We start from the raw sequence: 16,335 nt of genomic DNA on the forward strand, positions 1-16,335 counted from the left end.
TCTCTCTCTCTCTCTCTCTCTCTCTCTCTCTCTCTCTCTCTCTCTCTCTCTCTCTCTCGTACACTTCAGATTTTATTCCCATCTTGGTTCACCCTCTGACTTCTACATCCCATACCTCCTCTCCACCCCCTAAATGCCTGTATATATAAGCAATGCTAAATGGACTTAAATACACACACACACACACACACAGATTTTACAATGAATCTAGATTTACATATATATACACACATATATGTACATATATACACATATTAAAAACACATATATCATGCAAATAAAAATACATATATGACATGAAAAAAGTCTAGGGGACTATTTTCAGGAGGAAAGGACTAGCAGGAGAGAAGATGAATGACAATGGAAAATCATAGTACTTGTGTGAGCATGCAGAGTGTGCTGGGATGTTCTCATGTGCTGGTCTGAATAAGAGAAGCTTCTCCCTAGTACTATCATATTTGCATGCTTGGTCAATAGGGGGTGGTGCTATTTGAAAGGATTAGGACATGTGACTTTGTTGGAAGTAGAGTATCACTGGGGTGGGCCTTCAAGTTAAAAGCCCATGTCAGGTGACCCCTGTAGGTCAGGATGTGAAGCTCTCAGCGCTAGAGTCATGCCAGCCCATGTGCCACTGTGCTCCTCACTATAACGATAATGTACTAACATTCTGAAACTGGATGCAAACCTCTAGCTATATGCTAGCTTTTATCAGAGTTGTTGAGTTCATTGTGTCATTTTGCCAAAATAGAACAGTGACTAAGGTAACATAAATGAAAATGTCATAATGAAACACATTAATTGGTATGAAAACTGAAAAAAAAACAAGGAAAAATGCAAAGATTAGATTACTACTGACATACACATCAAACTAAACGATGAATACAAAATCCTTAGCAAAGTGTGGTAGGAGGTGAATCACTGATAACCCTTACTGCTTGCTGTTTTTTCTGAATACTATTGCTTGTGTGGATCTCTATTAATCTTTATTATGAATAATTTTTCACTCATGATTTCTTTATATGTCATTGTCTGTTTTCTTTTTGTTATAGTTATTTTATTTTAGAGACAATATCTCACTTCATATCACCCACTGCCTGGCTTGAAACTTGCTTTGGAGATCAGGCTCATGTTGAACTCAGAGAGATCCTCTTGGTTCAACTTCCAAGTGCTGGGATTAGAGGTGTGCATAACTACCCCCCAGCCTTCTGTGTGGTTTTAATGTCAAGATTATGTGGATTTTTGTAAAAATAAATTGCCTTATTGTTTCCTGTGGTCCAATGTTTATTGTATCAACTTGAACTAGTTTGTGGGTCATCAGAATTTAAAATTAATCACATTGTCAGCACAATTTGTCAACACATAATTATATATTTAGATGATATTATTATTTTTGTTCAGGTGTTCTAGTTTTTTTACACCACTTAAAATTTTCCATAAAACTGCTTTTGTTTAGCATTAAAAAACTTTAAGCAATTGGGGAATGTAATTAAAGGTATTCAATTTAATACCTAAAAGTTTTGTCTGTTTTCCTTTTTAATGTTGTTGCTTATAGTCTGGTTTCATTCACTTAGCTGTTTCTGCTTTTATATTTCCCAATGCTCCTTTCTTGTAGGGTTTGTAACCTCTTGATTATATTAGCCCTGGCCTTTCTTTTAACATAGCTTTAAGCTATAGATCTTTGCCTAAGATTGAATTATCTATGTCCTATGAGCCTTCATATAGATTTTGTCTTTGTCATTCTGTTTTGTAAGTTGTGAATTTTCAGGTTTCCATTAGTCTTAAATCTGTAGACTACTCAAAGTTCTGTTTTTCAGCATATTGAGGTCGAGGTAAAGGCTATGGAAGTTCAGGTCCAGGATTAAGTGTGTGAATGGCAGATCTAGGTTTGTCACTCCTGTGTCTTGTGCTGAGATTTACCCTGTGCTTTGGCATAAGGTCATTTATAACATTTCCATGTGTGCCTGGAAGGCATGGATATCTTGTAATTATTAGATACAAAGCTTTAGCGCTTTTATATTTGTTAATTAGATTATTGAGTTATTAAATTACCATTACCTTTTTATTAGCCACTTGGCAATTGATGATACAAATACAGTAAAAAGCTTTATTATGATGGGAATCTTTGTCCTGTTTGTTATATTTGTATCTGTGCTATTAGATGTTTATGGAAGAAATTTATTGTACATTGTTGAATTATTTAATTTTTATTATTTAGTGACTGCCTCTATTCCTTAATAATATTTTTACTGAGAATGAAGACTTGGCCATTAATCTGGTGACCTCAGGTTTGCTGTCATTTCTTGAGAACACTCTACCTCATTGTGTTTTAGCTGTGATTATTGTCAGTTCTTTGTTACCGCATTTTACAGTTCACACTAGTTGTTGGTCACAGTATGATTGCTCTTTGTTTATATGATCACTTTCATGCTTAATTGGTAGTAACCTATTTTATATTTTCTGTTCTTTTCAGTTTTTAAATTCTATTATGACTTATTTTGGGGAAATGTTTTGGTAGGTTATGGGGTTTTAGACAGGAGAAATGGGGGATGGACATGATCATGGCTCATTGTGTATATGATGAAATTCTGAAAGGATGGAACTTTATTATATTATTTGAATTTTCTTAGGGTTCTTTCATCTCATTTTAAAAATTGTACATTTCATTTTCATTTGCTATCTGAAATCTTACCTTTAAGCATTCAGTAATCATTTAATAATTCAACATTGCCTTGCTACTATATCAGTCTTTCAAACTTTATCAAAATGTATTAGATTTCATCTTGGGTACATGTTATGGTTTATACTGTTTTATTTGTCCCCCTGCCCCATCTTTTAACCTTAACCCCTGTTTAAGGTTCTTGACAATGCTCCTTCTTTTGTAGTTTTCATGAGCTCCAGTTTGACTGGCAATTCTTGATTGTGTGCATCTTTTGCCAGTTCCACAGTTTGTGCTATGATGTTTAACTATTAAAGGCAACTAGGTTATTTATACCAAGATATCAGCAATGACTAGCAGTTTATTGCCTTTTATTTTTAAAGAATACATTACTGAATAATTACCAATATGACATATTAGTATCTTCCCCCCTCTTTTATTTTTCCCTTCCCCTTTCTGAATTTCACTTATTTATTTTAATATATATCTTTATATTCCATTAATGAGTGGTAATGATGAGGAAACTTTTGATCTTTATTAGAAACATGATTTCTGCTTGCTTTAATGATCCTATATTTTTGCTGAGTGTATAATTTTGAAGTTTTTATTTGCTAGTGGCACTTTGAAGACATCATTCTTTATGTATTCTAGTTTTGCTGTTGAGAATCACTTAGCTGATTGCTTGCGTTTCCTCTGCAGCTAACCTGGTTTTCTCTTTGCCTCTGACATTTGTACACGTCTTAGTATATGCCTTTATGCTTTCTTTCATGTTCTACTGGTTTGTCTTTCATGGGAAATCCAAGGTGGGGTGAGTTCCCTTGCCTTGCAGGTCAGGTTTCTTCTGGTAGGTCTCACCAGTGGAAACCATTGATAATTGATTAGCATTTAACAGGAAAGGAAAGGTAAACATAATTAATTTCTAAAATTTATTCCATGTCTTCAGTGGAGTGAGCTCCTGCTATCCTTTCAAAAGTTTTTAATTTAAAAATTATTTCATATTTATTCGTTTTTTCCTACTTGAGCTCCTCCCAGATCCTCCTTATCTCCCTAGTTACCCAACTTCACTTAAACCTCCAATCATGTTTCTTTCTCCTAACCCCAAAAAACCCAAAATTAAAAATTAGAACAAAACCCAAAATTAGCACACACATACACACACACACACAAAACTAAATGAAACAAACAAACAAAACCTATAAAATCTTCATGACTCTTGAGTGTATTTTTGTTGACCCTGACTCCTGGGCATAGGGCCTTCCTATGTGGTCAGTATTCCCAGGAGCACTACATTGGAGAAACTTACTTTCCCTCTTCCAGAAAGCATCAGTTGCAGATAGCTTCTTCTTTGGGTAAAGGGCCCTTATCAACCTTGCTCTTCCATTGCTGGACACTATCTGGCTTGAAATTGTCCAGGTTCCATGTTCTCACTGTCTCTGTGAGATCCTATGTGCATCAGTCCTGTTCCTTTGCAGTCATCTCCCACTTCTAACACATCATTGTGTTCTACATAGATCTCTGACCCTTGTGGGGAAGGGTTTGATAATGACATCCCATATAGTGTCCCAAACTCTCTTTCCCTGTGTACAGTGACCAGTTGTGGATCTCTTGTTGATGCCTGTCTACTACAAGGTTCATTAATAAAGTTTGGACAATATACTGGTTGGTTGGTTGGTATATCATTAGGAGCCATTTTATTGCTGCGTTCCTTTGCCACACAATAGGATTTTTTCTTTTTTTGGTCTAGGCCCATAACCTAGCTAAACCCACATTCTTGGCACTTTAGTAGGGCTGGGTTCCATTTCATAAAGTGGGAATATTTCAAATAGTAGTTGTTTACTACCAGAATATTGGTGCCACTATTATAACCCCGATTTATCTTGCAGGCATATTGCTGTGGAGGTCACAGGGTTTGTTGCTGGGTGATATTTATGGATACTTTTCTCTTACAGGAGCTGGTAGAGTACCTTCTAGTGATATGAACCCTAGGTAGTGGGGGTGAAGCTTCTAGGTGGATTCTACTTCTCCTTATTGGATGATGTAAGTGTGATTCTTAGGCCCAAGGACTTACTATCATGTTGTGGAAAACAGTCAATAGCCACTGATGTTCGGAGAGGTCCATGGAACATATTTGGCCAACAGTTCACCAAAATATAACCCATTTCTGGGACCGGAAATTTTATTAGGTGGTATACGATATGTAGTTGGGGCATTAGGTACCCTATTATATGGTCAGACCACTTACATTTCTGAAATGTTAGTATACAGTGGCAGCCTACAGAATGGGAAACCTTTACAAATACATCTGAGAAGGCTTAGTATCTAGACTATATGAAGAACTAAAACAAAACATAAACAAAATAAAACAACCCCTCCTGTACATTAAGAAAACAAACAAACAAACAAACAATTAGAAAATGAGGTACAGAGTAAAGCAAAGAGTTCTTAAAAGATGAAATCCAGTGTCAGAGGAAGAAAGAAATTTAAGCATCCTTACTTATTAGGAAAATGCAAATTCAAACTATTTTAACACTTTATCATTCTTCAGGTACAGTGGCCAAGATAAATCAAATATGCAGGAATACATGCTGGCAGCCATGCTGGGGACAGAGAACACTTACTTGTTGCTGATGGGACAAAAACCTGTACAACTACTATGAAAAATTAGAATGGTGGTTCTTCAGGTAGCTGGGAATAGACATACTTCAAGATCTAGTGATACCACCCTTGAGCACACCCACACCCAAAGATCTCTATGTCTTAAAGCAGAGGTACCTGCTCATTCATATTCATTGCTGCTCTGTGTATAATAACCACAAGTTAGAAAGCACCTGTGTCCACTGACAAATGGATAATGGAAATTTGGCACATTTAAACAATATCATGTTATTCAGTTGTTAAAAGTAAATTTATGAAATTTTAGAAAAAATGGGTGGATCTAGAAACAGTAGATGATCCTAGAAACAGATCCTGAGACTAAGGTAATCTAGACCCTGAAAGACAAACATATCATGTTTTGTCTCATGTATCAATGCTAGGTTTTAATCTTTTGATATGTATGCTATAGAATTAGGTACCTAGTAATGGACTAAGATGGAGAAGAGGCTCTCCTAATACAAGAGAAAGAGAGTGTAGTGTTAGGAGAAGAGTAGACTAGAAGGATTAAATGATGAGTGTAACTGGAAGACAGGGTAAAGAAAGGACTCTGGGGAGGGGCAGAAACCATGTGGAACACGCTAGTGCTGGCTTTGACTCTAAGGACATGTCTTTCCTTCAACTGTGCCTCCACTGCTAATCTCATGTCTGTGTCATTCTCTTGGTTCACCAGCCTTTTCTACCTTGCTCTTGACATGGCCTCCCTCTAAAATCTGAGAGTTTTCTCTTATGTATTTGAATTTTAATGTCTTTCAAATCTGGAAATAATGTATTACTTCATATATTGTCATTTTATTTTTGACATCTCATTCTCAGTTATTAGATACATGATTGGAAGATGGTTTTTTAGTCATGAAAGGTTGAATCTAGCTTAGTAACATACAAAGAAAAAGGTGAATTTTCCCACATTACTAAATTTGTAATTCTTACTTTCCGTTGAATTTCCTTATTAAATAATAAAAGAAAGTAAGGTACTTCAATTTTTAAAACTATAATTGGCATTATTGATTATTGAAATAAATAACATAACAACAATATAAGTAATAACAGTAAAATAACAAGCAAGCAAATTGTCTGATGATTCCAGAAGAAATGTACGTATATCTTAATAAAGTTTTGAATTACATTGTATCATTGACTACTTAAAAGAAGACATATATAAAATGTTAATAAAATTTTGTCCTGTTGGTTTCTTTTGATGTTTGTGTTTTAGGTTTTTTGTTGCTGTTATTGTTGTTGTTGAGAAAGACCTTGAAGTTGGACAGACTAGGAGGTAGGGAGTATCTGGGGGAAGTTCGGAGAGGGACAACATGGTTAGAGAGAATATTGTATGAAAAAATTTTGTTTGTTTTTTTTTTTTTCATTTTTTTCTTTTTATTGAAAATTGATTCTTTTCTCATACAATACATCCTAATTATAGTTTCTATGTCTTATACTCCTCCCAGTTATTCTCCAACTTCCCTCCCTCTGGATCCACTCCCTTTCTGTCTCTAACTAGAAAAGATGAGTCTTCTAAGAGATAGCAACCAAACATGAAAAAAATATAATATAATAAGTTAAGGGGAAACCATCATATAGAGGCTGGACAAGGAAATCCAACAGACGGAAAAGAACCTCAAGAGCAGGCAGGCACAAGGATCAGAGACCCACTCCCTCCTGTACCCTCAGCAGACCTATCAGAGTACAGCTTCAAAACTGTAGCATATACAGAGAGGACCTGTGCTGCTCTGGGTAGGACCTGCGCTTGCTGCTTCAGCCTGTCTTAATAGCAGCTTTGTGTAGTTGATTCAGGCCTTGTTCTCCTGGCGTCAGTCCTGCCCATCTCTTCCACCCTTCCTGCCTCCTCTTCCACAGATTCCCTTAGATCTGAGGAGAGGAATTGTTGGTCACATCTCATTTAGACTCTCTCTCTGAAATAGCTGGCAGTGGTCTCTGCATTTGTTCCTATGTGTTGCTGAAGGAAACCCCTCTGATGACTGACTAAAGCATTGATCTTTGAGTAGACCGAATATAATTTTGAGTCATTTTATTGAATTTTTAAAAACTGTATGTCAATAATATTTGCTTTATCCGAGCTGGGATATCTAATTTCTGGTTTTTGGTCATGCAGGCTGTGTCTAGCATGAGATGCATCTTCAGGAGTGGGCCCTAAGTAAAATCAGAGATTGTTTGGCCCCTCTTATGAGTTCTGTGCCCTCATTGGCCTCATGTATTTTGCAGGCAGGACACATTGTAGGCAAAAGTGTTGGTGCTTATATTTCTACTTCAGTAGCCTGAAGAATATCTTCCCACACCAAAGACACTAGAACATGAGGGTGAAGGTTTCATGTAAAATATCCCTTAGGAGCCGGGCGTGGTGGCGCACGCCTTTAATCCCAGCACTCGGGAGGCAGAGGCAGGAGGATTTCTGAGTTCGAGGCCAGCCTGGTCTACAAAGTGAGCTCCAGGACAGCCAGAGCTATAAAGAGAAACCCTGTCTCGAAAAAAAAAAAAAAAAAAAAAAAATATCCCTTAGGATTCTTAGTCATGGAAGTAGTTTATAGTCTGAATTAAATCTCCTGGTCAGGCCACTTCTCCTGGGCCCCAAATGAGACCATTTTAATGCCCTGAGTGAGTTAGCAACTTTACTAATAGTTCAAGAGGCATCTCTAATCCGACTCAACAAGTAAAGAGCAAAAACATTTCTCTACTCTACATGTATCTGGGCCCATTAAATTTTCATAAGAGAATTGTGCTAACTAGAAGTCATCAGAAAGACATAGTCAGAAAAATTGTATACTAAGTATAATGGCGAATCTTAGTTGTCCACTTCACAGATCTGGGAGCAGCACACCTCAGTTGGGGCATGTGTCTGTATTTGTGAAATATTTCAAATGCTAGTTGATAGAAAGCGGGGCACGGTGCACTGTGAGCAGTGATGGCCCTAGCCTAGAAAGATAGCTTAGTAACCTTGAGGAAGCCACCCAGCAATCACTACGACGCTGTGCTCTGTCCTGTAGCTTCTGCTTCAGTTCCTGCCTTAGCTTCCCAGGATAATGGACTGGTCTGTAATCCAAACAAATTCTTCCCTTACCAAAATTTGTTTTAGACAGTATTTCATAGAAATAAAGAAATCGAACTTGTACACATACTAAAGGTAAAATACTCTCTATCTTTACAGTACACTCTACTGTTGTTCTCTTCAGTAATAAGGACAGTACTTTCAATGCTGGGTTGTGTTGGTATGGGGGGTATTATTCATGTATTCTTTCATGGAAACTATTCCCTAAACATCTAGCTCACAACTGCCTCTTGTATCAGTTTTTGGCTATAGTGTTTTGTGCCCAGTAGGCTGTCTTTATCTTTTGGATTTTGGTTTAGTTTAGTTCCTTAGCTTATAATAATACGATATCATCTCCCTTTTGTGCAACTATGATGCCACTACCAGGGCCCTGTAAGGAAATGCTTACTTTATGTCATGCCAGGGACTGTGCTTATTTTGTTATAGGCCCATATGGGGAAGCACCATAAATAATCCTGTAGGATATTTAGATAATCACCATTTTAAATACAGGGAATATGTAACTTGCCTGAAATCTAATTGTCTGGTGGCAAATTCTAAGCACTTAATCATCCTACCTGGTAACTCTAGTGCTGCCCAGAACACTGTACACCTGGGCTAGGGCCAGTGATCACAGGACTTGCTGGTTGTTTATTTGTCACCACATTACAAGAATGGACCCAGTTGACATCAACCTTGTAACTATTGCGTAGGACTGACTTTAGAGGGAATAAAATTTATGACTCTAGCCCAGATTGAAACTGACTAGTTAGAGACTCTTTTAGCGGTACTATTTTATCTGCCTAGCAGAAATGGTCTGCCCTGTCTCCTTTTCTTTCCTTGGTGATGTTGTAATAACAGTGTCTTCTGGAAGGATTAACAAGTAACTAACTATTTCCTTAAGTGGCTGATAAATAACTCTAGTCTGTTAATAATTGTCCATGTGTTTCAGGTAGCTCTGCATAATCTAAGGCAGTCTTATATATCCCGCACCCTACACTGGTCAGTGTTTCCTTGATCTCTTATGCCAGATCACTGTTAACATGAAGCAAATCACATAAATAAAAAATGTAAATATTTAAAATAATTCGTGAGTGTAATTTGTAAGTGATGCATGCTAATGAGTCTGAGCTGTCAGTCAGTGCTACATATATGTAAGTTTTCACTCCACAGTATGAAAGAATAAACATGACATAAATTTTATGTGTCGTGCTCTATTTTTTTAACACATGGTGGTGATAAATGCATCCGCTTGCACACAGTAGATGCTCACTGAATCTTGCTGGTTTAGTGAATAAATTAGTCTGTACTAGAGACAACAGATTTTCAGTCCTGAGTTGTTCTTGTTGTCATTTCACTCTGCATAATTTAAATAAGTTTTACTAAGATGATTAAAAATGTGTTATTGAATTACTGTGTAGATCCTAGAGTAATGGGATGACAAAGACCCTGTGTGTACCCTGATGAGGAGGCAGAGTGTGTTCTCTGTAGGCACACCTAGTGGAGTTGATGTGTGATTGAATTAATTTATTTCTCAAAGAAGAGATAGGTTTACTACTTCCATATGGCACTTTGTAAAGTTTCTTTTACCTCTACCTTACCAATTAATATTTAATGCTATAAAAATAAAGTTTATAATCAATAGTTAGCTATCTATGAACCTAAGTAGAGTAAAATTTAAATAGTTAATAAATACTCTTATTCAACAGATTTTAGATGTTAGATTCAAGGTCCAACATCTTAGTTTTTATGTGTATATATTCTATTTTTATATCTTCATTGTCACTACCCTATGCACTTTAAATTATACACACTTGCATAATGTACAATTATCCTATACATTTAAAGATTCCATAAAATTTTAAATGTTTAAGGTATATCAGGGGTTGCAAAAAAATACTAGTTTATATGGCTTGATATACATTACTTATTTTCTCTCATAAGACATTCAAATTTCTTATAATTTTCAGTACCATACAATTATCTTCTATATTTATTTACTTATTGTTTAATCTGAATATTGTGTACATGTTTGTAGGTTAGAACCTGAATCAAGGCACAGGTGTAAGTCAGAGGATGAACTAAGGAGTCAGTCCTTCCACCATATGGATTCCAAGGATCAAATTATGGTCTTTAGAAGTGGCAACAAATGTCTTGAGCCTTTTCACCAGCTCTAAATGTATCTTTTAACATATATTTTTATCTGTTTCCAATAATATGAACAGATGCCTAGAACTAAACCTATTGAGAAAAAAATTCAAACTTTGACTTTTAAATACCTACATATGGCAACCTTCCAGAAGGTTCTTACCAATTCATGCTCACGTCAGTTTTATGTGTGATGCTATTTTATTGAGCCATCATAAAAATAATTACCTATGGACCCTTTGAGCAAAGTTTACTGACCTTATCATGTTGCTGTTAACAGCTAGGCTTAGATTACATAAATACTTCCTTTTTCATTCAGAAAGAATTATGAAACTCCTAGTTTGGAGAATTTAGCTTGTATCCTTTGTTTGTTTGTTTGTTTATTTTCTCACATGTGACTGTCAGCTTCAGGCATTAAACTGGGCTTGCATTGGGGCTCTGTACCAGTCCCTGCTTCCCTGGCAGGTAATCCAGGGGGTCAGGCTGAGGCACTGTGCAGTATGCCACCTATTTTGGAAGCAGTGCTTCTCATAGACTCAGTCTGCTAGTGATCTGTTGTACCTAAGTTAAAGGAGCATTCAAAGTTTTCTTTCTGCATGATTTTTGTGGACTGCTCTGTGGAAGCACTTTGTTGACTCGCCAGTGTTCTAGCAGAGTGAGGGCAGATGAACCGGAGGAGTTCTGTCTCAGAGAGCAGCAGTCATTTGTATTAGCAAGGCATTAGGCCTGGAAGAACACCAAGAAAAAAAATCACTTGTAAGTATTTTCCTAGTCCTCTAGTGAGAACATTTGCATTGCAGAGGCCATGGTGAGTCTCAGTGGCTTGATGACACTGCTGAGATGCTGTGTGCATACATTCACATATATGAGTCGTACCTGTGGGAACATAGGAAGATCAACAACTCCATCGTCCTTATACACTGCAATCTCTCCTGCTGATCTGTACAAGTTGTATCAGTACAAATTCTGAATTTGGTTCGGTAAATTAATTTCTGCTTACATGACATCTCTTTTTTCCATTTCAGAGTTCCTGATAAATTGCAAGTCTGTGCCTCATAGCTGCACAGGTATGTATGTGAATTTCCTATAGCTATGCAGATATAATGTATTAACTGTTGAGTTACTACATCTTGTTCATTAAAACTGCTTATAGATGTCATAATAAGCAATTGTTAATTTTTGATCGTTTGTCTTATAAATATTGACAGTTCCAAAGAACTGTACTTTGTAACACATTGCATTGCACATCACTGTAAGAATCAGACACACATTTCTAAGATTTGATGAGGCAGAATAATTTTAATTACAAAGCATTCATCTGGTGAATTCGAGAGTACTTTATAGGACTGTGCTGGTAAAGCAACTGGCATCTGAGGTTAGACCAGTAGAGAAGCACTGTCTTTGGCATCTTTGTTTTATTATCAAAGTTCTTTGATGTGCTTCAAGTTGTTTGTTTGTAAAGGTTGCTTTAGGTCAGGATGGCTGCATACCTACTCTCTTCTGCACTGTCTCAGTCACCAGATGAACCTGGACAGGGTGGGAGTGTTTGCACTGGTTTAAAATTTCAGCCATGCAGTGTTGTTGTTTCTGGGCAACATGCAGGAATTCAGCAAAGCTTGGTTGCACCTGCTCAGTTGTTGCTCACAGCTATGTCATAGGAGGGGCAGCACAGATAAGCTTGTTAGCAGTTTGTCTGTGCTGTGGTTTATCTATGTTTCATGTACTCTTGAATTGGAAAGATAGGAAGTATAGACTTTGGGCCATTATAACACTCACTGGTTATAGTGTTCAGATACTTTTACTTAATTCTTTGTTTTGTGTCTCAAATGCTCAAATATTTTTACTATATCTCAACTGCCTTAGATAATGTATATCTCACATAGTGTATCTCTGGAGAAAACCATGTTGATAATTTTTTGTCCTAAGAGAGAGATTTTGTGTTTGGCTTGATTTCACCATGTTGGCAGCCCCACTGTGTGGGGCTGGATGTAGTTATTGATCCATTTAGCTGAACAGATTTGAAAGCATTTGGCTATTAGTGGACACGTGGGGCCCATTCAGAAAGTGTAAGAGTATATTGTAAGGAGATATGACTTGTGCATGTGTCTCTCCTGCAGTTGGGGTTGAAGAAGTGGGAAAACCTCTGAAATTTAGGTGTAATTTCTAGAAGAGGGACTAACATACCCAGGAAATGTTAAAGCTGCTATATTATCATTTAATCAAATCTAGCTCCGTAGTGTTTTTCCAGAGTTATTCGTAGTGCAATTCCGTTCCTTTTGTTAATAGCTTTATTTGTGTTCTGACAAACTAGGATATCTTTAAGAGATTTGAACTATTATTGAATTTATCATAGGCAAAGTTCTGTAAGTGAAATACAAACAGCTGTAATTTTATATAAAGGTATTTAATTAATTTATTCACTTGTCCCAGATTCCTGATATTGAAAACTTGTTTGTATGGCTTGTAGTAGTCTCCTTAACAAACTAAAAATACTAGAATTTAATAACACAAATTTTAAGTCTTATAACTGCTGTATTTTTCCTGCTATTAGCATACATAGAATCTTTTTTTAAAAAAATAAAACATCATTATAATATGGCCTGAATTAACCTCTTGTCTTGGGGAATAGGAAACTAGAGACAGAGAATGTAGGGGCATGCCTGTGCTCCTTACACAGTACCTTGTACAGAGCACTTGGTCAAGGCACGCTGGGCAGCATAAAGCAAGCCTGGCACTGGGGGAGCAGCCATGTGGCCCGTGCAGCCATGATTCCTGAACAGTGATAGGCTTGACTTTACTTTTCACATGGCCATCTAGATGCTGAGAAGACTTTAAGTTGAAAACAAGCTTAGATGTAAAAATCTCTTTATCTGCATTGTTAAAGATCAAGAATTACAATACCAGTATTAATTTATATGAATATTTACTGACATGCAAAATATTTTTATCCTCCCCATTATACATTTAAAGGCCGAGGCATCCATACTTAAGTTCCTTGTCACCTTGGAAACCCTTTGAAGCATAGGCATGAGCAACCCCTCTGCTAGATGCTCCAGGCCTGAGCCTTGCACACTCACTGTGCTCCCTCCTTGCCCATTGCTAGCTCATCAGCTTCACGGAAATAAAATGTGTCTTGACTTTCTTTGGGTCAGGTAAGATCAGAACATATTAAAAAGGTGTAGTTGTTTTACTAAGCAGAAAGAGTGGAACCTATATTTATTCTATACATATTTATAATTATGGATTCTGTCAGCCACTGAATCCCAACTGCAAATGCATAACAAAGGTAAAGTCAAAGTAGAGCAGCTGAGATGTGCTGTAGGTCCTTCTACGATTGCATTGTGTGTCTTGAGGTGAGCACATGATAATGATACAAGTCTTAAGACAGTAATAACTATTTATTTATTTATTTATTTAGCAACCGAGTACTTGTTCTTTGCTTGATTCAGTAACATCAGAATCCTTACTCAGGGATCAGAACAACAATGAGGACAGCATAGATATATCAGTAGTTTTTTGTTTTTTTGTTTGTTTTAGGTTTCACAGCTTACTATTTATGGGACTCAGTTGAATCTTTTGTATTCTCACTTGTAAAATTCTAAAACTATAAATTTCACAAGGTATTAATGCACTAAAAGTTGGAGAGCATGTATCACATGTTGGTGCAATGGTTAGCACATAGCAAATGCTTAAAATTCCATTCTTCTCCATGTGCCCACTTCTAAGGCTACTGCTTGCTGCCATCACCATGACTGTTTTTAGATACTGATGGACAGCCATCTGAGTAACAGGGATCTGTCCTTTTGGTCTGGAATTGTCTAATAGATTGTCTCAGAGCTGATAGTTAAAGATATGTCTGTTTCTTTGGCTTTAAGGGAGATTTTATAACTATCATAAATCAATTTACTGAGTCAGAAGAAATGTTAATATACTTTCATTGTTTCACCACTTTTTATCATTTAGAATACATGTAACATAAAATCTACCCATTTAGTCCTGATTAGGTTTAAATTTTACTGATTTTAAATATATGGATAATGCTTATTCAGACACCATAATAAGCCATTCATAAAATCTTTTTGTTTTAGAAATTTGAAAATTTTAAAACACTAAAAAAGAAAAAAAAAAGTACTATTCATTCTTTCCATCCTTCAGTTCTTGAAAACTATTTTACTTTTTGCATCAATGATTGTGACAACTTTATATGTAATGTTGACAAAATACATGATTGTGTGTGTGTGTGTGTGTATGTTTGTGTTATTTCAGTGTCTTAGGTGAATAGTTGTTCCCTTCCAGTAGGTAATCAAATTTTATAAACAGCCTTGATCACTTCTCTACAGTCAAGGGGGGAATATATTCCCCAACCTTCTCTTTTGACTTAAGGGTTCACATCTTTCCCTAATGTCTCTTCACAGTTACTCCCCTCTATTTATATTTATTGCCTCATGTTCAAATTCCTTTTTTTATAGAGCACAAATCATATAACCCCAATGAAGACCTATATATATATATATATATATATATATATATATATATAATTTCATATTTCTTAGTATTAAAAATTAGAAGTTCAATGCCAAATTTGGGTTTTTATAAATATATTGTCTGTGTGTGTCTGGGCACACATGCACATGTGTACACATGCACGGGTTTAGCACATATGTGTGGGTGCCTGCAGAGTCCAGAAGAGTGTCAGATATCCTGGAGGTCCAGTTACAGGTATTTGTGATCTACTCAACATGGGTTTGGTAATGGAACTTTGGTCTGGAAGTGCCCCAAGCTCTTTTAACTGCTGGGCCATTTTTCCAGTTCCCAACATGATTGTTTTGTTTTTATTGAGACAATTTACTTGGAATTTTTGTATTAATATTTGAGTGACTTGGTGTACTCAGACCCAAATATAGGTCACTGTTAACTTCCTCTACAGAATTAAATATGTATGTGTTCATACACAGGTGTGTCTTAATGATAGTGCTTTTAGAGTAGAATACTGGCAATTTGTTCATAGTACACAGCTAGTAAATACTAGGTCTGAACCTATGTAGATGCTATTTTTAAGATAAACTTCATAACTAAGTCAAAGGAACATCATATCCATGGCTATGTTTTGTTTTGTAACTACGGTGATGTCAGATTCAGACACTATTGTTACTGTATAAATGGCAATCATCGACTGCTTGCTTTCTTCTCTCCTGACATTTAGCCAATGGGTATCTAGAAAAGCTTAGTGCCTTTACTCTCCCTATTCGGTGAAATTTTGGATAGACGAAGTCTATGCACATGCCTCAAGGACTTACTCTGAGTCCCACTCTGTGGCTGCAAGAGGTACTGTGAACCAGAACACACCTTGAGTCTGTGGCGTCACTCTGTATGTGTGTTCCTATCTTGTGCTGTCTTCCTTCCTCCCTTCTCTCCTCTCCCTCAGTCTTTCCCTCCTTCTCTCTTTCTTTTGTCTCGCTCTTCTGCCTCACCCTTCTTTTCTCACCTTTTCCACTTTTCTGTTTTATGTAAAGCCACTCCATAACTGGTAGGCACTGAAGGGAGCTGGCGCTTCCGTGAGAGCCTTTGTTGGCATGTGCTGTAGCCTGGCCACAGCCTTTGCTTACTCGTCCACATTAAAGTACAGGAGATTATGTACCTTGCATAAGTTTAGCATCTTACCATTGGAAACATTGTGTTTCTCACATTGAAATTTCAAAACAGAACTAGCTCATGACCCAATTTCACTAATAATTTTCTTAAGTAACCATTATACGCATAAGATTTTTTCCACCCACTATCTGTCTAGCCTGGTTTAAAATTTTATATATGTACTTTTAAAAAATTGATTAGCTGGAGA

The 16,335-nt window shown here is 36.6% G+C and overlaps 1 protein-coding gene across 9 annotated transcripts in view; it reads left to right on the top strand.

The window, feature by feature from the left end:
* Zbtb20 (zinc finger and BTB domain containing 20) overlaps positions 1-16,335 on the top strand; it is a 751,404-nt gene that overhangs the window by 184,259 nt on the left and 550,810 nt on the right. For all 9 annotated transcript variants that reach the window (XM_029470523.1, XM_029470521.1, XM_029470520.1 and 6 more), the window contains exon 3: positions 11,522-11,563. The gene's annotated coding sequence lies outside the window, so the exon portion shown is untranslated. The remainder of the gene's footprint in view (positions 1-11,521; positions 11,564-16,335) is intronic.

This window comes from Mus caroli, chromosome 16, assembly GCF_900094665.2.
Source record: "Mus caroli chromosome 16, CAROLI_EIJ_v1.1, whole genome shotgun sequence".
NCBI classification, from domain to species: domain Eukaryota; kingdom Metazoa; phylum Chordata; class Mammalia; order Rodentia; family Muridae; genus Mus; species Mus caroli.